Consider the following 23,512-nt stretch of genomic DNA (forward strand, 5'->3'; position numbering starts at 1 on the left):
CCTTTGATAAAAACTAACTGGAATTTAAGAAAACATAACCGGTGGGGAGTATCTATGGGAGGAGCCAGGGCTTATGGAAGTTCTCCTACTCTATGTAATTGTGAGAACCCTACAGGAAGAACTCTGTTTACAATAAAGCTCTATGGTTCTAATTTCGCCTTCCCTTACCTTCCTTTTCCTTTATATAAACACTCCTTCATCTTGGCACACAGAGGGTGCACATGGCTTGCCATGTCTGCAGGCACTGGGTTGCAACCCTTCCTTTTTCCAGAATAAATCATTTAGGTAACGAAACACCTAGTTGATATTATTTTTCAGCTGACATCTAAGTCAGGGCAATTTATTCCATTCACTTGCTCTTCCCTATCCTTAGCTCATTCAATATCGGGCTTCCCCTAATTGTTCCAGCCAGGTTCCTTCTGCCTTGGACAGTTGGAAAGTCAAGCATCCAAGTTAGAACTTGGTCCTCCAAAGCCGTACCTTGTCTTTGTCATCAGCCAAGCCTGAGATAAGGCAACTTTGTGAACCAAGCCCTCTTCTGAGAAAGATATAAGAAGGTAGAAGTCTAAGAATACAGAGACTAAAGTGAGTGGGCAACACGATCACTCAGAAAGAATCTAGAGGGGCCTGTTTTTAAAAAAAAAAAAAAAAACAGTGGCTAAAGAGACTTCATTATAAATTTACTAACACAAATAAAGATTATGTGTTCACAGAAAAAGCATAAATCAGCAAGAGAAGGAGTCAAGAGATAAAGGAAGTAATAGACAAGAGGAGCATAAAGCACAGGAAAGGAACACCATGAGATGTGAATATCCATCCTCTCTAATAAAATGGTAATATGCAAATTAACCATCACTCCGCTACATAAGCCACGCCCACCAGCCAAGCCACGCCCACCAGCCAATCAGGGTGAGTATGCAAATTAACCCCAATCCAAGATGGCTACAGCCACAGTGAGCAAGGTTTCCCAGGTAACAGAGGAAGCCAAGCTTTCCATAGCCGTTGCAGGCCTAAGCCTCCACTCAAGCTACAAAGTTTCAATTATAGAAGGTAAACAATTTCAAACAAATGGCGGCAGAATGGAGCTTGAGAGAGCAGGCCACGGTTGCTGGCGGCAACAGGGGAAGCAAAGCTTTCTGCACACCCTGGCTGGGCCCACCCGCTTAAGGCTACAAAGTTTCAATTGTAGAAGGTGAATTAACTGCCACAGAAATGGCTGCCGGAGCCCCAGGCTTGGCTCTGCTCCAGGCTACAAAGTTTCAATTGTAGAAGGAAAATAAATTCCAAATACCAGGGCCTCCCCTTGGGTTGCCAGGGGGCGTGGCCGGCCTGCAAACCACCACAGGCCCCTCGCTCAGGCCGCCCCACACCCCAAGGGAACCCCCACCCTTATCTATGACACCCTTCAGGGCAAACCAGCTGGCCCCCACCTGTGCACCAGGCCTCTATCCTATCTCATAAAAGAGTAATATACAGATTGATCATCACTGCAACACACAATATAGCTGCCCCCATGTGGACACAAGATGGCCACCACAAGATGGCCAGCAGGAGAGGGCAGTTGGGAGGCACCCGGCCTGCAAGGGAGGGCAGTTGAGAGGGACCAGGCCTGCAAGGGAGGGCAGTTGAGAGGGACCAGGCTTGCAATGGAGAGCAGTTGGAGGTGATCAACCCTGCAGGAGAGGGCAGTTAGGGGTGACCAGGCTGGCAGAGGAGGGAAGTTGGGGGCAAACAGGCTGGCAGGGGAGCAGTTAAGCATCAACCAGGCTGGCAGCAGAGTGGTTAGGGGGTGATCAAGCTGGCAGGCAGAAGCGGTTAGGGGCAATCAGGAAGGCAGGCAGGCAAGCAGTTGGGAGCCAGCAGTCCTGGATTGTGAGAGGGATGTCCGACTGCCCGTTTAGGCCCGATCCCACCAGGATCGAGCCTAAACGGGCAGTCGGACATCCCTCCAGCAGTCCCAGATTGGAGAGGGTACAGGCTGGGCTGAGGGACAACCCCCTGCCGTGCACGAATTTCGTGCACCGGGCTTCTAGTGAGTTTATAAGACATTGATAAGCAACAACTTTGGGAATTTTGTTTTAGTGTTGGAAGGAAATTAAAGAAGCGTGATATTAGAGAATTTTTAATGAGGATGAAATGAGATTCTATATACGAGAGAGGTGACTGCAAAGTAATGGGAAAGGTTTTATAAGACAGACACAAAAAATCTATCGCATAATTCTACAATCATGGCTTAGGAAGTTCACTTTTTAAAGTATAAAGTTAATCTCCACATACCAACACACTTAATTGCCAAGGTTTATAAGTTTAGTGTTTTGATCTCAGGAATTATCTTTCCATTTTAAAAAATGATATTATCAATGTATCCTTTTTAAGTTAAACTTGCCCATATGTATTTGTACATCACATAAAAACACAATTGGCATATAGCTATCAAGCAATGAAAATAAAATAAACTTCTAACAATAAACCCCAATAATGTTAATCAGTTTTCCCAACAATGAGGAATCACCTGAAAAATTCATACATAAATATCCAAGAAAAGCTCTTACCTATTTATATGTTAGTGTCTACTGCAAAGAAAATAATAGAGAAAACCATTCTGCATAGAAATTACAAGTAGTAATTTGAGATAATCTCCATTAATTGCTGGTGCCTCTAAGCAGCTGGGATACACATTCCTTTAGCTCCTCTAAAACATTTCTAAACTATGAATATTTCTGACACAGGAAGGAATAGATATTAAAGTTCTATTACTTCTAATCTAAAAGGTCTTGATCTTATGTTCTCTGGAGAAGACAGAAGCTCATAAAAGAACATGGGTACACTTCTACTATTAGGAAATTAGTTTCACATGCGTTCTAGTAGAGACCTTTTACACTTTTGTTTAGATATAAAATATTTATGAACTCAAGAGATATAGTGTGATTTTTCAAACCAAAATCTGAGACATGAGTTCTGCCAGTGGGTTTTTTGTGACCCTTTCGGGAAAAGGCAGAGTTGGAAATACAGTTTAGTTGTCAAAGCATTAGAATTTCTACAGCATCTCACTGGTTTACGGGGCAAATGCACAAGAACGGGTGAAATGGGGCAGTCCCAGAAAACCCATGCAGCTGGTCCTCACAACGCCCTCTGTGCACAGAGGACACATGTGATTATTTGGGTTCTCTTCACTTCTGACCACCAGGCTCAGCGCTGAGGGCCTCCTGATTCCATCGTAGAGAAAAGTGCAGGGAAGTTGTTTTCATGGAAACACCCTCACCTACTTGTGCTCCTTTCTCACAGCCTCAGTAATTAACAGAAGGATCACAGATTAAGCCAAATGCTTCTCTACCCACTCCACTCGCACCCTGGAAACTCGTCCTCATAAGCCACATCCAACTCTGGATATTCCTTTAACCAGTTTCTTCTCAATGTGTCTGAGTGCTTGACCTGCTTAACTTGATGGGTATTATGCTAATTCTAAGTGCTCCTCTGCCATCTTCTGAGTGTGTCTCATCTCCCCAGTAAACTTGCATGTTTCCTGAAGTCTGTCTACTTCTGTATTGCTTCGCCACCGACACTCCCCAGTGGCTGACAGTAGGCCAGCTGTCACTCAACTGCTAATTGTGTCTACCATCTGGCTTTCTCTAACAACCTCTTCCTTCCTCTGGTTCCCTCTGTTCCCCGCTGATTTCATTCAGGAGTGACTCAAAAAGTGTCTTGGAGCTCCACTGATAGCTGCTCTTTTTTGGTAAATTAAATTATATTTGCATTCAATTCAGCAGTATTTAATAAGCAACTTTTACCTGCCCAGCACTGTGCTAGCAACTATGAATGGCAGCCACTCCCCTCACAAATTGGTAATTGGGATGAGGAAACAAAATGAGCTCCTTGTCAACAAAGGACAAGTAAGTCAAGATAATAAGGGAGAAAAACGTCTGGTACATCACATAGACCACCCAGCACAGGACATCAAAAGTAAAATAGAGGGCCCTGGCCAGAGAGCTCAATTTGTTAGAGCATCGTCCTGATACGCCAAGGTTATGGGATTGATCCCGGTCAGAGCACATAGAAGAATCAACCAATGAATGCATCAATAAGTGGAACAACAAATCTCAAATCTCTCTCTCTCTCTCTCTCTCTCTCTCTCTCTCTCTCTCTCTCTTTCTCTCTCTCTCTCTCTCTCCCCTTCTCTCTCTCTCTCCCCCTTTCCTGATTTTTTTTTTTTTAAGTGAAGTGGGCTAGAGGTCAGAAAACCTTCACTCTGCTTCTTACTTCCTACTGTGTGACCTAGGGCCCGTCTCCTCACCTCTCCCAGCCTGTTCCCTCCAAATGGCAATATTCCAATTGAAGATGATTGGAATTAAAGGATACATTGGGTGAATGCATTTTATAAACTGTAAGCTGCTGGGTACATGTAAGATGGTGGTTTTTTAAGACAAGAGGACCCTCGGCAGTCAGAAAGACGGAACTGTCTGACCAAGGCTTCAAGCAGGAACCAGGGCCTGAGCTGAGCACCTTCAAAGTCAGGAAGGGTTTAGCTGGATGGGGAGGGAGAGGAAAGAGCATGTTTGGCGCCAGAGCATGTTTTCACTTCAATGTGACAAGTATTGAGAGCCCTGTTAACTACCTCACGTACTACAAATGTCAGGAAGATGTCACTCTTCCCCTCAGAGAGACACAAGAGAAATGCACAACTATAAATCACCCCTCGAGGAATGATTCTGAGGCGATGTGGCAAGCGGAAGAGGGCTAGAAGACAACCATCAGTGTGCGGCGTCCTGGTCCCAGCTCTGCTACCGTGTGTGTGAGCCAGCATGGCGCACCACCTCCTCCTGGCCTTTCCTTCTCAAATAGGAAATGAGAGGTCTAAACTCAATGGTCTCTTCCCTATACAAACACGCTATGCCAGTGGTCGGCAAACTCATTAGTCAACAGAGCCAAATATCAACAATACAGCGATTGAAATTTCTTTTGAGAGCCAAATTTTTTAAACTTAAACTATATAGGTAGGTACATTGTTGTTAACTTAATTAGGTTAAGTTAACAACAATGTAACTTAACTAAGCTGGCCTTTGCTAAAAACTCAAGGGGCCAAAGAGCTGCATGTGGCTCGCGAGCCGCAGTTTGCCGACCACTGCGCTATGATGTATGATTCTAGGTAAAGTCCAAGCTTTAGCCGTGAGAAATTTAAATGGGGTCATGGTGGCAGCTGTCCCTTGTATCCCCTCTTACTCCTTAAAGCCTAGATAAGGGCAACAGCAGTGAAAGTGAAACAAAGGAACCTGTGAGGCATTAATTTTCAAATAATATAATGCATTGCTGCACTGGGGAGAAGATGAAGCAAAAAAAAAAGAGAAAGAAGCCGAAAGAAATGCCTGAAAACCATCCCCATTCCCTATGGTCCCACATTTATCTCTGCCCTTGGGAGTGAAAGGTCCAAAAAGAAGACTATCACTGTGCAAACCACAGAAGAGGGGACACGCAAGACCCAGGGTCACAGCAGGATGTTCTCGGCTAAAGTAAATTACACAGGACATGATGGGCAGTCCCTGCCGTTCCAATGAAATGTCATTTGCAAACATCATTCCTCTGTGGTAAGATATTTTATCTGGCAATAAGGAAGGGGGAAATGTCAGCGAAGACAATTGGATGTCACTTTGGCTCCACAGCATTCTCTCCACGGGGAAGCCTTTATTAAGGCATCTACTCATTCAAAACTTAGACCTTGCCCATCATTATACACCACCCAGCTGGCTACATGTTAATGAAAACACATACTGCCCAGGAGTGATATCATCTTCCTTCAGCCTCTATCTCAGTCTCTCTCACTTGCCTTGAAATAGCCACCATTTTACCACTGATGTTAAGAAATGACATGCCAAAACCTTCTCTGATTTCTTAATGCCTGTGGGTTTTCAGAGGAGAATTAGCTTAACTAAGCCACATCCCCCCATGTTCTTACTCTCATTTAAAACACCACTGCTATGTGTGTGTGTGTGTCCTGATGCATGTCAGCAAGAGTTTCTTCAGGAAATTGCTTCCCAACCTTCTTCGTGCTATTTGTATGACAAAGTGGGGCAAACGCTCATGACTGAGGGCAACAGATCTGGGGCTCTAGCAATGCCAGACCCTGTCCATACATCCCAAGTTGAAGAAGGGTTCAATAAATGTCTCAACACAACTTCAGGGCACAGGCACACCACAGAGGCTCTGCTCTAGGTAGACAGTGTGAAATTCCTGGGGTACAGGTATATGAATGTTCAGCAATACATGATAGTGCCAAATTGTTGTCCAATATACTTGCTTTACGCTCCCAACTTCACATCTTCAACAACATTTGGTGTTTGTTGTCAGACTTCTCAAAATGGTAACATATTGTGATCTAAATTAGCATTTCTCTGATTGTTAATGTGGTTAAGCATCTGTTTTTAATTTGTTGGCCATTCAGGTTCTGTTTATGGAAAAGCACATTGATATTCTTTCCCTGTTTTTCTATTGGGTTGCCTTGTCTCAGGGACATGCAGGAGGGAGTTCTTCCTACATTCCTGATGCTAGTCCTTTGTCAGTTATAGATGCAAATATCTTCTTCCTGTTTGTGGTTTGCCTTCTCACTTTTTTAATGGCTCAGTCTTCAAGTAGTCTACTCTAGCTATCTTTTCTTTGATAGTTGTTTCTGATAATATTCTGTCGAAGAAATCCTTCCTTACCTACTGGCAAGGAGATAAAAATATTCTTCTACATCATTTCCTAAAGGTGCTGCCTTTTACATTTAAGTCTTTGGTCCATTGGTAATTTATTAAGGCACATGGAGGGATTCACTTTCATTGTTTTTCCCTGAATGATACCTGTCATAGTACCATTAATTGGAAAAAAAATTCAACATATATGGCCAGATCTGTTTTAGGGTTCTCTCTTCTGTCCCTTTGGTCATTTTCACTACCTGGGCCAATGTCACAAGGCCTTAATTACCAGGACTTTACAATACAACTTTATGTCTGGGAGGACTAGTCCCCTCCACTGTACTATGGACATTCTTGACCTTTCACACTTCCATCTAAGTTCCACATAAATTTAATCTATAGATGAAATTGAGATCAATGACATATTCATGATATTGACCCTACCAATCTGTGTCCATATGCCTTTAAAACTGTTGTCAATAAATAAATTCTCTTCATAAAGATCTTACACATCTTTAGACTTGTTGATACTTTATATTTGTGTCACTATTGTGAGTAATATCATACATATCTTCTATTTATTTAGCCATACTAATGCTAATGCTTTGTTAGCTAAAAATATTACATTTTGTTTATCCTTTCTACTCTCTATACCTTTTATTTTTGTTTCCTGTCTTACTGTGCTAGTTATGACCAACAAAAGTATTGAATAGAGAGTTCACAGGATGATGTGGTAAAGGACTTCACATCATATGTCAAATAAGTATTATCCTTTAAAGGTAATAGACACTATCAACAAAATGGTCATTGATGCCAATCTGATAAAAAGTATAACTGATTTTTGATGGAATTAAGCAAGGGCTTCCAGACATCAAAGTATAGGCCAAGCTTAGAGCCATGAGAAGGGAGCGAGTACTGGCGTGACTGGGAGGATGGGAGAGCATTCGTACTTGCAAGGGAGTAAGACAGAAAAAGGTTCTGATGCCTTTAGGGGACATCGGCAGATGGATGTGGCTAATGGGTGCACGGGGACAGGAGAGGGTGTGTCCAAACAGAGGCTGAAAGATGGGAGTTTGGGACCTAGGCCTGTAAGGACTCCTATTTGGCACAAACATGTTTCCATTTCCTCTGGGCAATGGAAAGCCACTGCAGGCTTTTGTGAAGGAGAGGAACACAAGGTTTGTGCCTTAGAATGATGTCTCTGGAAGCCACATAGACTGGGAATACACAGAGGATCAGGAGGCTATGGGGAATGATGGTGAGTGACTTGTGTCAGTGATGGTGAGGATAAAGAGGAAGGGATTAATTCAAGATATATTTAGGAGGAAGAAAAATCAGTATAACTTCTTAACTGACTGGAATAGGTGTTAAAGATAACCAAAACTTCTAGCTTGGTAACTGAATGAATAGTATTATCATTAAGTAAGAGGAAAGATGGTTTGAGATGATCATAACTAACATGTATTAAGTACTTTTCTAAGCCCTTTTAAATACTAATTTAATCCTCACAACAACCCAATGAGCTCTCTAATTTACAGATGAAAAAACGGATGCACAGGAAGGTTAAGTAAGTTCTCCAAGGTCACACAGCCAGTAAAAAGAAGAGCCAAAATTTGAACCCAGATACACTCTCAACTACATTATACTCTCTGGGACACGTCCAACTAAATGTCCCTCATGTCTGAGGGACATCCAGGGTTGTGTTTAATTGACATTTGGAAAACTGAACTAGGGCACAAAAGAAAAATAAGAGTTAACAATATGGATTTTAGAGTCATCAACATAGTTGATTTCTTGAGGCCAAGGGAGTGATAATAAAGATATTTAGAGTGAAGAGAGAGCCAAACTATCAGGATCAGTAAGAGAGATCCGAAAAGGACACTAGGAAGGAGATTTTTTTAAATGATAGTCCATAAGCTGGTCAATCACCACAGCACAGAGGTACGAGCTTAAAACAGTCTGGACTTTCTCCTTCTTGTGAAACAGGGGATCCATTCAATATAGCTGAATGATGAATCTAGCATTCATACCCAAAGGATCCCTGCACAAACTATATCAAGGAGAAGAAACGTCTAATAAAGCATGGAATGGGGAAAACAAACAAAAAATTGATGCTCTCAGCTCCTGGATGATTTGCATCTGTGTTTGTGCAAAGTGGCTCCTGTCTCCAGAGGCAGCAACAATGCAAACTCCTCTCTCAAGCAGCACCCTCATCTCATTCATTACCTCCCTACCCTCCAACCCCCACCAACCCAGCCTCTGCACCGCCAGAGGGCGGGGACCTCGCCAGGACACAGCCAGAGGGCGGGGACCTCGCCAGGACACAGCCACACCAGAAACGTAGAGGAAACAGGAAGCTGTCCTATTGCAAAGACAGCACAGAAGAATGATGGCTTCTGCAAAAATCAGCTTTTGCTTTGAATGGGCACGTTACATCAGCTATCACATATGCTATAGCCTGAGCTCTAGCTCTGAATCAACCAAGTGCAGAGGGAAGAAGAAGGAAATAATAATAGCAAAAGATGGGCAGATCTCTGAGGAAGCTTTAATCCTAACAAGGGGAAACAGACACCGAGGGAAGTGGTGAGCATTTCCTCTTTGAGCTCTCAGGTACTGAGGGTCAAAGGAGGGCAGAGGCTGAAACAGCAGCAGAGGCGGCCCTGGGCTCCGAGACCTGCTCACTTGCCACAGGTCCTGGTTGCCATGGTGCCATCGGCTAGCTGGCAGCATTCTCTTCAGCCACAGTTTCTGTCTTGTGGGCAGCAGCAGGAAAGAAGAAAAAATGTTTGTATTCTAATGGCTGCTGGGTCACTGAATGCTATGTCTTGGAAGAACAAGGAGAAAATGTAAGAGACAGAGAAAACAACCAAGATAAGATTAAACCCCTTTGGAATGGTTTAAGTCCAATCTGGACATTCTATGGATGAACCTCCCTCGTGAATAAACATTCCTCCCTAAAGCTTTTTTTTGGGGGGTGAGGGTACCTGTAATCCAAGAATCTTGACAGAGAATGTCAGCTTTTTATCAAGGTTATTTCCCACAGTGATTTCTGAATAGGTGAAAAGCATGAACGTGTGGCAAAGAAAACAAAGCGAGGTATTGGTCAGCACACCACAGTGGAAGTCGGGACACTGCCTTTGCTCTGACACTAACCAGCCAAATGACATTAGCACTTCCAAATCTCGGTTTCTTCATCTGTGAAATGGGGAGGTTTTACTAGATGAATGTAAGGACCCTCCACTCTCCTAGCCTAAGCTGAGGGTACTCAGGAGTAAGAGAGCCCTTCCAGGTACCTCTCAAAGGGCATTAGGCTGCTCCTGTGCCAGGACTCTGATTGTGCCCAGGGACACCTGTCTGTGAAAGTGACCACAACTCAATGGAAAAGACAAGTAAACACATACACAGGACACAGGAGGTTACAGCCATCTATTTGATTAAACCAACGTTAGTGGGCAGAGGCCATGTCTCATTCACCTTCACACACTCAACATCCAGCACAGTCTAGACCCGTGGTCGGCAAACTGTGGCTCGCGAGCCACATGCGGCTCTTCCACAAAATACCACGGCCTGGGCGAGTCTATTTTGAAGAAGTGGCGTTAGAAGAAGTTTAAGTTTAAAAAATTTGGCTCTCAAAAGAAATTTCAATCGTTGTACTGTTGATATTTGGCTCTGTTGACTAATGAGTTTGCCGACCACTGGTCTAGGCACTTGGCTAACAAATGGTTATTGAATGCACTTGCAGGCACATCTTTAGAATATGATATTATGAAATCTGTTCAACTATGAGTTGAAGTGTGTTGCCCCAAAATTCGTAGGTTGAAGTCCTAACTCCTAGTACTTCAGAATGTGACCTTACTTGAACATAGGCCCTTTAGGGAGATAGTCAAGCGGGTGCGCCCTAATCCAATATGACCAGTGTTCTTAGAAGAAGAAAGCTGGACACAGACATGCATAATCGAAAGATGACAGGAAGGGACTCGGGGAGAAGACGGTCATCAACAAGCCAAGGAGAAAGGCCTCAGAAGGCGCCAGCCCTGCCAACACCTGGCTCTCAGACTCCTGGCCTCCAGAACTGAGACGATAAATGTCTGTTGTTGAAGCCACCCCATTTGTAGAACTTTGTTTTGGCAGCCCTAGCAAACAAGTGGCACAAATCCAAAAGTAATGACATGTGCTTCCAAGTCATCACCCAGATCTTTCATTACTGCATACTAATTACCCCCCAAAATCTACGGGCTTTTCCTTACATAACCACAATGCTACTACCAAACCTAACAAGATTAAGGCAAATTTAATTCATAGGAAAGATACCCCTTATAAAATACAACTTATACCAAAACACGTACTTAACATAAAAGCTATTGACAATATTAAAAAACAAAATCCCAATAAGTTTGAATTTTTGTGAATAAAATCCTCAGAGGATGAACAAGATTCTGAAACAATTCAATTCCTTAGTCAGCTCTCCTAATCAACATACTATCTGAGAATAAAAACCCGTTACTTTATTAAAGTACAGAAAAGAAAGGAGACATGCAGTCAGTATTCATACCCCCTCTCTGGTCATTGAAAATGCACTGTTCTCAAACTAAACTCAAGAAATTTAGCAGACATCTTAAAGTCTTTGATTTTTTTTTAAAAAAAAATACTAATATGTGCAGTGGTAGTCTATGTTAAATTGCACACACTTTAAGTGCCTGAAAATGACATGGCAGAACTCAAAGACTTAAAAAAAAAAAAAAAGATAAATGTAAAACCATACCTTGACAAAGTATAAATCCTCAGTTGTTTTTCTAAGACTTTAGAGACTGGAGTTCCCAACACTTCAACAATTAGGCAACTTCCAATCACATGTCCTCTTCAAAAAGCTTACTTTTTGTCTAATACAAAGAGAAATGTTAAAGTCAGAATCGCCTACTTACAAAACTTTTTCAAAAGAGTCTTTTGAAAAGCAGTTTGCTCCATCAACTTTCAAAATCAGACATCTCTGTAAAAACCACAATCCAGCTAATTAGTCTCAGCTGTTCGTCATATGGTCTGCAGACCAGTCAAGTGATTTTACCCTTTCAAGCTTACTAAAACCTGATTTGACTGGCCTCTCCGACAGAAGGCGGCTTCTTGTGTTAAAGACTAGTCTGTACTTCAACTCGTTCTCTTCCCCCAATCAAAAAGAGTTGAACATTTGTTTTCTTGAGGAAACATCTTTAAAAGTATCTTGTTCTCAAGCCCCTCCAAGGAATAAAGGAGACCCATGGAAGTGGTGGAGGGAATGGGGCTAAGATGACTTACTAGAACTCTCGCTTCTGGCCTCCAGACCCATAAGTAAAACTATCTCCTGGGAGGTCCACCCAGATATCTTTCTGGCATCCCAAATGCAACTTACCTCCTTTGCTCTTCTCCCCCGGCCCTGCTTCAGACCCACTTCTCAGTGTGTGTTGAGTAACACAATCCCAACAAGCACCCAGCCAGAAATCGGATGGTCCTCATTGACTCCTCCCGTTCTTCCCCACCCACTTCCGATTGGCCACCCCATTGAAGGGATTGTTCCTTCTCTCGCCTTATTCCAAGCTTTTATTTCCCATCTGCTGGCTACAATTAACCATTTATTTGGTTTTCTGGCCCTCATCCTGGCCCCACCACTGGCGCGTCCTCCATATGTACTCAAAGTGATCTTTCCAGAAGACAAACAGGGGCCCATCACTGTCCTCTGTAAAATCTGCCAATGGCCCCCACAACCTCCACAATGGAATCCCTACTCCTTAGGCTCCTGCCTTCAGTGTTTCTTACTACTCCCTGCCTCCTGCCTCCAGCCACCAGAACTATTTGTAGTTCTCTAAACCAGTGGTTTTCAAAATGTGAAATCAGCATCATCCGCATCACCTGGGAAACTGTGTAAAATGCACATGTTGGGGCCCACCTCAGGCCTGCTGAATCAGAAATCCTAAGGATGGGGCAGCAGCCTGTGTTTTAACGAGCCAGCCAGGTGATTCTGATACACACTGAACTGAGCCTCTGCCCTGGATCCACCAAGCTCTGTTCCCAGGAGACTTACCCTTCGGCTCCTCCTTCTAAGGAGCAATGCTGAGTTAGATGCCTCTTCTCCATACTTTTTCCTCAAACTGGTCAACCGTGTATAATTATCAGACTTATTCCTGGTTGGTTGGTGAATATCAGGAATTGTGTCTTAACTGATGCACTCATTCCACAATCATTTATTGAACACTTACCTGTCACTGAGATAGATGCTGGACATAAAACTAGTGACTGTATCCTTTGCCACTAGAAGCCACCCTGACTTTAGCAGCTCAAAGTGTCACTGAAGACTCTACCTATCCAGTTTACAAAATCCCATCACCAACTGGAAGAACTGTGGGAAACTAAAGAAGTGGACGTAACCAGTCTGACATCTTTCATGGTAACAGAATTTTTGGTTCACATCTGATGCCAACTCAGATGTATAAAGGGGGGAAGGTGCATTTTCATGAAAACTTATGTACTATTCTTTATTATCTCACAGCAACCTTTGACTTTGGAGAATAATTTAGTAGAGGAATGTAGCAAGATTTTTATTTATTTTTAAAATGTATTTTGATGGATTTCAGAGAGGAAGGGAGAGGGGATATCAAAACATCAGTGATGAGAGAGAAAATCATTGATTGGCTGCCTCCTGCATGCCCCTCAATGCGGATCAAGCCCATAACCCGGGCATGTGCCCTGACCAGGAATCAAACTGTGACCTTCTAATTCATATGTCGACACTCAACCACTGAGCCACTCTGGTGTGGCTGTAGCAAGATTTTTAAATCCCAGATTAAAATTCATCAGAGTTAGCTTAGTCTAATTACAGAAGTTGAATAAAGTTTCATATTAGCACTTCTCAGCTTTCATCTTGCATAGGACTCTCCTAGGGATTTTGTTAAAATCCTAACTATGATTCAATAGGAATCTGCATGTCTGACAAGCACTCAGGTGATGCCCAGGTAATACTAATGCACCCATGTCCTAGAACTACACTTTGAGTAGCAGGTCAAATACAGACAACCCCATTTTCCATAGAACTATCAGTCTATCCAGCAGAGCAACAAAACCTTTTTTGACCCCTCTGTGTGGAAAGCTTTCTAAAATGTCTTTCAGACTTCAGGATAAAGGTGACATCCAAAACACACACATTTAGTTCTGCTACCTTCCCACACCTCACTAATATAACAATAAAGGGATTGTATTTAGACATAAACTCACAAGGACAAAGTGAGTGGAAATAACAGCATTAAAATATTGGAAGCTAGAAAGTAGATGGACACGAGGTAACCGATTAGCAGACCAGGAAAGGTGACTCATCTGCCAGGAGGGAAGGCCAAGAAGCAACTCATCACTGAATTTCCAGAAAGGCTCAGGCCTTTGGAGCCTGAACATCCTTAGAGGTGGGGGGGAGGGAGGGAGGGTAAAGTTACTGCTGAAAGTGGTGGAAGTCTGCTTAGATCCCAGCCTTGTGATGCCTCCAGCTCTGGCAGAAGTCAAAGGTTTATTCTCTGGAGAGAGTAAAACTCTGAGGGTCAAACTCTTGGAGGCTCTCAGAGGCATACCAACTTCAGTGGAGACAGAGGGAGGCAGTGAGAAGTTACATAATAAATATTGAGACGCCCCCACCCCGCCCCACCACCACCCACCTACGCAATGACTTCCAGAAGGCAGGCATTCTCCACCGACCATGTTCAAATGATCTTCTCTGGGCAATCTGCCCAACCCAGGAGGAAAGGCCTAAAGATAAAAGGAGCCAACAACATACTGATCTAACTAAAGCTGTGATGTGCTGTGGGATGAAGGAGGAGATGGAAATGGTACACAAGTGTAATAGAGGTAGGTAGAGAACCAAGCTAAAATTCTCTTCTTCCATAGTAAAGTGTCAATAGGCAATGCCTAAAACTGAAAACAATCAGCCAAAGTATGCCATTTAGAGACAGAGGCTGCAACTACCAACAAGAGTCAACTAACTGTACGAATTGAAAGCGGGTGACTCTGGGGACCAGGAAATGAGCCGGGGGAGGGGACTCATGGTTTTTTGCAACAGGCTTTGCAGATCTATGACCATGTGTGATCTTGATAAAAAAAAAATTTAAATTAATACAAAAGAAAATGAATGCCCATACTTTAATTTTTTTTTCTCTCAGCTGATTCGGGACATCACAATAAACATCACTAACTTGCTGTGCCCAGGGTCTAGGAAGGACTCACACTGAAGCAGGATGTTGAGGACCAGACTCTGGAAATAGGCTGTTTGGCTTTGAATCTCAGCTATGGCGCTCACTGGCTGTGTGACCTTCAGCAAGTTACTGAACCTGTCTATGCCTCAGTTTCCTCATCTGTGGAGCGGATAATAACAGGCTTATTTTGTAATAATTTAGTATCTAATTAAATGTAATAATCTAATACCTATAAAGTACTTAGTGTTTGGCACATAATAAATGTTCAATAATAGTTGTTCTTGTTAAGGTATGTTTTCCCCTGTAATAAATGCCTCCTGACCTCTGTACTGATTGTGTTTTTTTTATTGGTTTATTTCATTTTCCCTGGCCACACCTTTCTAGAATCACTCATTCCCCCTTCCAATGTGCAGTTTCTTTTTTTAAAAATATATTTTTATTGATTTCAGAGAGGAAGGGAGAGACAGAAACATCAATGATGAGAGAGAATCATCCATCTCTCCTGCTTTCTGCATGTCCCTACTAGGGATCGAGCCTGTGACCTACTGCTTCATAGGTTAACACTCTGCCACTGAGCAACACTGGCCAGGCCAATGTGCAGTTTCTAATTGACAAGACATCTGGAAAACAAATGACCAAGCTTACTAGAACTGTGTATAAAGTGTATAAAATGGAGGATAATGGGCACCAAGAAATGTGAGGCTGATTGGCAAGTTTCAATATAGGAACCATCTGTCTGACTGTGTAGAACCCATTGGGTTTACTTCCTAACTATCAACTGTGGGTCAGCAGCTGGTGACCCTCAGGGTAACCAACCATCCCAGTTTACCCAGGACGAGCTGACGGAGTTTCAGCCCTGGAAGTCCTGAGTCCCTGGAAACCCCAGCACTGGGCAAGTCCCTTCATCCTTTTGAGCCTGTTTCATCATCTATAAAATGAAGGCTAATATCTACTTTGAAAGTCTGTTGAGGATTAAATGAGAGGATGTTGTATAATACCTGATACATAGTAAGCTCTAAATAAATGGTAGCTCTAGCTACTATCCTGTCATTATCAACTCTAACATCAGTGGCAAACAAATTATTATTAGAAACCTAACCTGTACCTTGGTTATTTTCTTACTGGCAAGCTGAAATGTTTGCTCTTGTGCATTTCCTTCCACTCTTGTCCTACACAATTTGTTCAGGAACCAAGACATATTAAAGGGCTTTAATATTTCAACATTTCTGACTTCTGCACTGGGCAAAGGCCAGGTGTCCACCATCTTTTGATACGCATTATCTCTTCCACACAACGTAAGTCTTAAAGCGTATTTATGTCAGTAGCTGCTTCTAAACTTCCAGACAGAAATCAGCATGCCACCTCACAAAGAAGGACATCAGGCATCATACCTGAAATTCTTTTTTTAAAGTGGCATCATACTTTTTCCCTTCATAATGGCACCAAATCACTGTCTCCTAATGGACTGACAACTCACTAAATATGTCAATTCTATCCCTAAAAAATAAAGGCTCTTATCAAACAGATGAAACACCATTTCTGACCCCAAAAGCTGAAGTAACTCAGTTCTCAATAGATATGAATTACAGCCGGGAGAAAATTACCCACATCCGTGCACCCCACAACACAAGGGTGAGGCTGCCATCAGGAAAGTTGCACAATTAGGGGTAGATACGGAAAGCATCACAAGTTACTCAAAGCCAAGACATGGGCTGGGAACCCTCCAGGAGGCCGCAGAGAGAACACGAACAGCCAGGCACGAGAGAGACTTCTCCCTGTGAGCTCCAAGCTCCCTCCTCCCGTGCTCATGCTCCCTCTGCCAACGTTCCCACCCAGGGCCCAAGGCCTGGGAGCGTGAAACACTGGAGAACCACAGGCCCTCAGAGAAGCCTGGAGGGGCATCTGACCCAACCACTGGGTAAGGACGAACGGATCCTGGACAGAATTTCTCCAAGTCTGGTCTGATGCCTCTGGCAGCAGGGTCACCTGGGGTGATCACCTGATGGAAATCCAAAGTCTGAGTTCCACCCAAGCCTCTGCATTGAGAGGGACCTTCGGGCATTTGCATTGATAACAAGCATCTGAGGGGACTCCTGGTGATGCATACTAAGGTTTGAGAGCAGCTGCTCTAGGGAGAAAACATGCAGCAATAGCTGGGCAGGTAACCTGCAGGGAAGTCCACGTTTAACCACTGCCAGTCTCAGGTTCCAAATCTGTAAAAGAGGAATAATCACACCTCCATAGCAGGATGGCGATGAGAGTGAAAGGAGATAACAAGTAAGAACCTCCAACATGGTGCCTCACACACAGCAGGTGTTCCATAGTGTTAACCCATCCCCTCTCTTCTTGCGTGCACGGCATTCTAAGGAAGGTTTAGAACTATCGTCCCTGTTTGGAATAAATGTCGCCAGGGAAAGCAGATGGCTGGCTTAAGTTAAAGCCTCGACTTTAATGAGTCACCAGCGAAAAGGCCGAGGCCAGCAGCTCTAACCAATGGTTGGCTTGTAAAATGTCTGGTGGACAGTGGTTCTCAGGCCTCCTGTGCGTCGGAATCGCCTGGACGGCTTTAAACCAGACCGGGCCCCATCTCCAGAGTTTCAGATTCGGTGGGTCTGGGGTGGGGCTGCGGATCTGCATTTCTAACAAGCTCCCAGAGCGTGCCACCAGATCACACTCTGATCATCGCTCTACAGCCCCAGGATCTAAAATCTAACTGATCTGACACTTGGTAACAAAACAAGAAAACCATGCTGTATGCATTTCCTGTTTGACACCAGACGGGTTAGTTACATGTAAATAAAGAGAAAAGTAATAAGCCAACAGTTTCTGTGGCTGTGCTGCCTCTGTTCCAGAGAATCTTTCTTACTGTGTTTCTTTTTAATTTTTATTTTTCAATTGAAATTTTCTTTTTCTTTTTTTAAAAAATATATTTTATTGATTTTTTACAGAGAGGAAGGGAGAGGGATAGAGAATTAGAAACATTGATGAGAGAGAAACATCAATCAGCTGCCTCCTGCACACCTCCTACCAGGGATGTTCCCGCAACCAAGGTACATGCCCTTGACTGGAATCGAACCTGGGACCTTTCAGTCCACAGGCCGACGCTCTATCCACTGAGCCAAACCAGTTAGGGCTGAAATTTTATTTTTCAATATTATTCTGTACTAGTTTCGGGTGTAAGGCATAGTGTTTAGACAATCATGTACGTACAGAGTGGACTCCCTGATATTTCAAGTACCCAGTTGGCTCTATAAATAGTTATGATGATATTACTGACTAGATCCGCTCTGCTGTAATTTACATCTCTGTGACTATTCTGTAACTACCAATTTGTACTTCTTGGTCCCTTCACCTTTTTTACCCAGTCCCCAACCAACCTCCCCATCAGTCTGTTCTCTGTATCTCTGACTCGGTTTCTATTTTGTTTGTTTATTTTGTTCTTTAGATTCCACAAATAAGTGACATCATATGGTGTTTGTCTTTCTCTGTCTGACTTATTTCACTTAGCATTTTTACTGTTTCTGGAAAAGCACAGAGAGAAGACGGGAGAGGTGAGTGCCATCTGCCCGCCCACTAGCTGTGTGGCCATGAGTGAGGCCCATGATCTCCGAGCCTCAGTTTACTCACTGGGAACAGAGGTGGGCTTGGTCACAGGCTCCTAAACCTGGTTGTGCACTAGCAATCACTACAGCGGCATTTAAAATAAAACATGGGTTCCCCAGACCTAACGCTAAATCTAAAAAATTAGAACCTCCGAAAGAGAGACTGAAAATGTGTTGCTTTTTGTGGGTCTGTTTTAAATAAAATCCCCCTGTGTGATTTTCCTGGGCAGCCAGTTTTGAGAACCCATTACCACGGTGACCTTCCAGGCCTCTGCCAGCATTAAAGCTCTCTGATCCTTTTGATTTCTAAGTCCCTGTGCCCTGAGTCTGTGCTTACCAAATAACCTCCTTTTATATTTGCTTCCCAGGGAGTTTTTACTGCAGGAAGTAAGTACATTAGTTCTCAAAGCGAAGAAACTAGTCTGCTTAACAGTTCCTTTTCTCATGTACCAATAAACTGGCATTCTGATTTCAGTATAAAAAAATGTTTAAAAGCCCAATGTGTAAGACAAATGAGAAATTGCATAGGATGAGGGGCGTCACGGAGGCCAGCAGGGCTCAGATCACAGACCCTCACAGACCATGGTTAGAACATGTGGATATTAGACCAACTGCAGTGGGAAGCGACTGAGGAATTTGAAGCAGAAGAAGGATATGGTCTGATTTATATTTTTAAAAGAGCACTGGCTTTGTGTGAGGAATGGGCTGGGGGAGGAGTGCATGAGGGAGGCAAGAATGGCACCAGAAAAGCAGCAAGACAGGCAAGAAATGCTGGCCTTTAACTGGTATCGGGCACATAACCACAGTGGGCACCAAGATATTCCTGGTGATAACATAACCCACTTGTTTCCCTTCCTGTGATAACACACTGGTTGTTGGTAATGTTCCATCTGAAAGACACTTCCTTTGAACAGCAAAGCAACACAATTTTGGACTGCCCACCTCACAACTGGTTACAATCAAGAAGTATTAGCATAAGGATATAGAAATAGCACAGGGGGAATCTGGAGACGTGTCTTCTAAAACCTACTTGCCCACTTTACAACTAGTTACAATCAAGAAATATTAGCATAAGGATATAGAAATAGTAGAAATAGCACAGGGGGGATCTGGAGACGTGTCTTCTAAAACCTTCTCTGCCATCAGTTAGCCATGTGACCTTGGGCACAGCTCTGAACCTCTGAGGGGGAGGGGAGTCTGCACTGTGAGGTTCCTGAGGTGCCTACTGGCCCTTAAATTGTGTGATGCTGTAAGAGTAATAAGTGAGGTTTCCTAATCGAAGTGGCAAAATGAGCTGATGACTCAGGGTAGAGGTTTTGGTGATTGACTTTTAATTTCCCAGAGTGGCTCTGGTTAAGCAGGAAGTGGGTGTTCATAACGAAACCGTGCAGCCTTACTATTTCCATGGGAAACTCTGGTGGCGGGGGCACCTCTGGCCAGCGGGAACTTTGGGAGGTAGACACGCCTGGTCATCTGAGAGCTCATCGCCTGAGGTGCTGAGGGTACAGGTCTCTGAGGCATTTAGGCACCAAACCCTCCGTCACAGCGCGCTCCGTGGCCTTCTGGCAGGGCCCCGCCTTTGCGGAATCACAGTGCAGCCTGGCTCTTACTTCCTATGGACAGGCTGACCACGGGGTCCACTCCTCTCAAACAGCCAACCGGACTCCTCCTCAAGCACCTCACTCCACGTGGTCCCTGAGGGCAGTGGTTCCCAGTCCTGGGCCTACGCCACATGCAACGACTTAGACTTGGGGTGAGGGAGAGATCAGAAAGACAACAGTGGTGCAGGTAGGCTTAGTGACTTCACATGACGGGGGTGGGGGGGAGCCGCAGGCCAGAGAGGCTTTCTCAGCCTCCGCACCCCTGACACCTTGGGCAGGATAACCCTTTGGCATGAGGGGCGGCCTGTGCACTGTAGGACGCTCAGCAGCATCCCTGGCCTCTACCCACTAGATGCCAGTAGGAACATGTTTTATTTCTGACAATCAAAAATGTCTGCAGACATTGCCAAATGCCCCCTAGGGATGAGAGGGTCAAAATCAGCCCCGATTAAGAAGCACTGGTGTAATATCACATAGTTCATTATCGGCAATATTGGAGACTACAAACCAGACTGCCAGCTACCAGGTAGGTCGGCTCCTCTACAGTCAAGCAGGAGCTCGGGAACTCAGCGTGAGCCACTCCCTGAGCACACACCACAGCCCACATCCCAGCCCTCTGCGCCCAAGCAGAGCAGGGGCAGTGGGGAGCTGGCCTGGCCCCGATGACAGAAGCCCCGCCAGGCACAGCCAGCAGCCTGCTGGGCCACGTGGTCTCCAGTATCTGACCTTATCTTTCCAGGGGCTGCTGAACCCTTTTACTCATTCTAGGGGTCACCCCTTGCAGTGGTGAGATTCATTATGAAAAAAATCACATATTGCGAGAAACAAAGAAGTCCCAACCATGACTATGGATTATATTTTACAATTCTTAGGTATCTCAAAGGAACATTTAAATCATGACCTATTTCTATATGTGTCATTTTCCCCATGTTAGGGGTAGTACAACAATAAAAATACCTCACTGTCACCTTTCGTTTGCTGAGTGAGACCCTGTGTATGCTTTTAATGATATAAATACACAGGAGATGCATAACCAGCCAAGCTAGATAAGACTGGATCAGCTGCCCAGGTGGTGAGATCAGGGCAAGATAGATCAACTGCAGTTAATAAGAACAAACAGATGTTTTAGTCTCTTGGCAACCAGTTTTATGATTATGCTTTGATCTGGCAGCTGGTAAGGCTTTGTATGAATTAATCAACAAAGCTATGAAAAAACAAAATTAGTGGCCCTGGAATATGGTATTCTAGCGGCGGTCAGAGAACGCATGTTCATTTTCAGGGCAACTTTCCTAAATAGATACAAATGACCTTATAACAACAATAAAATAACCCATCTCTAAAGGGCAAGTCACATATACCTATCTACCTACATTGGTCCTTACCACATATCTGCCATATTTTTTCTACCAAAATACTGAGGGATGAGGAGTTTCATGGGAGTGGGCCACACAGAGCAAGCAGGCTTTCAATAAGACCATACTTGGCTATTGTGCAATCACTCTCAGTCCACCTTGATCAAAGCATCCTACAATAAAAATTCAAAAGGGACAAAAATATTAACAGGCCCTTAAAAGGAATAAAAACACATAGAAGGAAATACAACCAAGTGGCGGCCCTCAAGAAAAAGTCAAGGGTGTCTCATGACAATGGCTTTGATTGCAACATATTGGATCTGGGGACTGGGGGGAGAGCATGATATTGGAGTAATCACGCAGGGGTGGGTCAACAGGAAAACATAAGCAATTTATACCGGATCTCGTAAGGGAAGACACTGTGCAGCAGGCCAGCCACTGGACCTAGAGTCCCAGTTCTGGCTCTGCCACTAACTGTGTGATCTACAGAGTGACTTCATGTGCATAAACATGGGTTGACCTGACTAGAGTGACCAGATTAAATACAAGACACAGTTAAATTTGCATTTCATAAAAGCAAATACTTTTAAAATACAAGTATGTCTCAAATATGGCATGGAACATACTTACAGTAATAAAGTATTCATTGTTTATCCAAAATGCAATTTTTTTTTTTTGCTAAATCTTGCACCCAACCTCTGACCCCACATGAAAAGTTCAATTTTAAAAATTGATTCCATACATGTGGGTGGTTCTAAGAGTGGTTGAGGCACTCAATGCGAGACCTTCTCAAGAATAGCATGTATAGACACACACACACACACACACACACACACACACACACAACAGGAAAAGAGGAATAACTTTCAACACTCCTCTTGAGTAAACGAGGCATTAAATACAATGAGTGTTAGGCCTCAATGATACAAGACAAAGAATGTGGTGTGCCCCCCTGTACCGCATGAGCAGACAGGAGGCCAAAACAAGCTGGATGCTCCCTGCTCCACACATCTCACCCTACGGGCGTAAAGTTAATTACACACCCTTTATCTCTTCCTCCAACTCAGAGCTCACGTCTGCTCCCAAGGTAATCAGCTTAAGGGAAACCAGATCATAAACTCAAGCTTCCTGACCAAGAGGCAGAGGAACAAATATGACCCAAGCAGAAACAGCACCAGGCTTAAAAAGGGAAGGCAGTGACAGGGAAACATTACCCTCTTCAGAAGGCAATCTTGTTTTAACAACGGCAAGACAATCTTGCTTCTTAGGAGCTTACGCTTTTTTTTTAAATTTCAGCTTTATTGAGGTCTAGTTGACATGTGAAATTATAATTTATTTTTAAATAGTAAAAACAAAATTGTAAGTTACTTAAAGCATACATCGTGGGGGATTTGATGTACATGTACAATGTGAAAGGATTCCCTCCGTCGTCTTAAATAGGGGCTCACACTTTAAACATGCAAGCCCTGTTTTGTTTTTCAGGAGATATCAAACCTATCATAATTTATTAGGGAAAATATATATATCACACATATATAAAAATAATGCTTTTTCACACTGCAGTGAAGATATAAATAGGGCACATTCTAAGATAGGTTTAAATAACAATGGAAGGCAGATTCAATTTTAAAGATAACGTAAAGATTAATTACCATACACTGTAAGCCAATTAACTCAATTCTTTCTGGGAAAAAGCAGCAGGAAAGCCCACTCAACTGCAGCCAGTACTGCTCCATCAGCAGTAGCAGGATGAGCTGGACTAAGAAAAATTAAATGTGTGGTCTACATTCGGCAAGAGTTCATTGAACACTCCTTTTATCTAAGATACCTTGCAGTATAAGCCTCAAAAATGAGCTGAAGTCATGCTCGGCCTCCAGGATATTACAATGTGTCACGGAAATAAGGATATACACATAAACAGTTGACAGTCTAAAGTAGTCTTTAATTAAGTGTCAGGTGCCTCGTTAGCGGATCAGTCTCATAATTAAATGTCAACATGAGTTTCCAAGCTGGCAATTTCAGGTGGATGCCAGAGAAAGAGTCAGTGCAGTACAAAGCATTCATCAAGAAATGAATTTCCATTTTCTTGAA

General features: G+C 43.5%; 1 protein-coding gene across 2 annotated transcripts in view; it reads right to left on the reverse strand.

The window, feature by feature from the left end:
- RAB27A (RAB27A, member RAS oncogene family) overlaps window positions 1-23,512 on the reverse strand; it is a 70,419-nt gene that overhangs the window by 43,447 nt on the left and 3,460 nt on the right. Inside the window, exon 2 of one of the 2 annotated variants that reach the window (XM_079767990.1) lies at window positions 11,428-11,545. The exons of the other annotated variant lie outside the window; for it this stretch is intronic. The gene's annotated coding sequence lies outside the window, so the exon portion shown is untranslated. The remainder of the gene's footprint in view (window positions 1-11,427; window positions 11,546-23,512) is intronic. 2 annotated transcript variants of the gene reach the window in all.

The sequence above is a fragment of the Cnephaeus nilssonii genome (genome assembly GCF_951640355.1).
Source record: "Cnephaeus nilssonii genome assembly, chromosome: 4".
NCBI lineage: Eukaryota > Metazoa > Chordata > Mammalia > Chiroptera > Vespertilionidae > Cnephaeus > Cnephaeus nilssonii.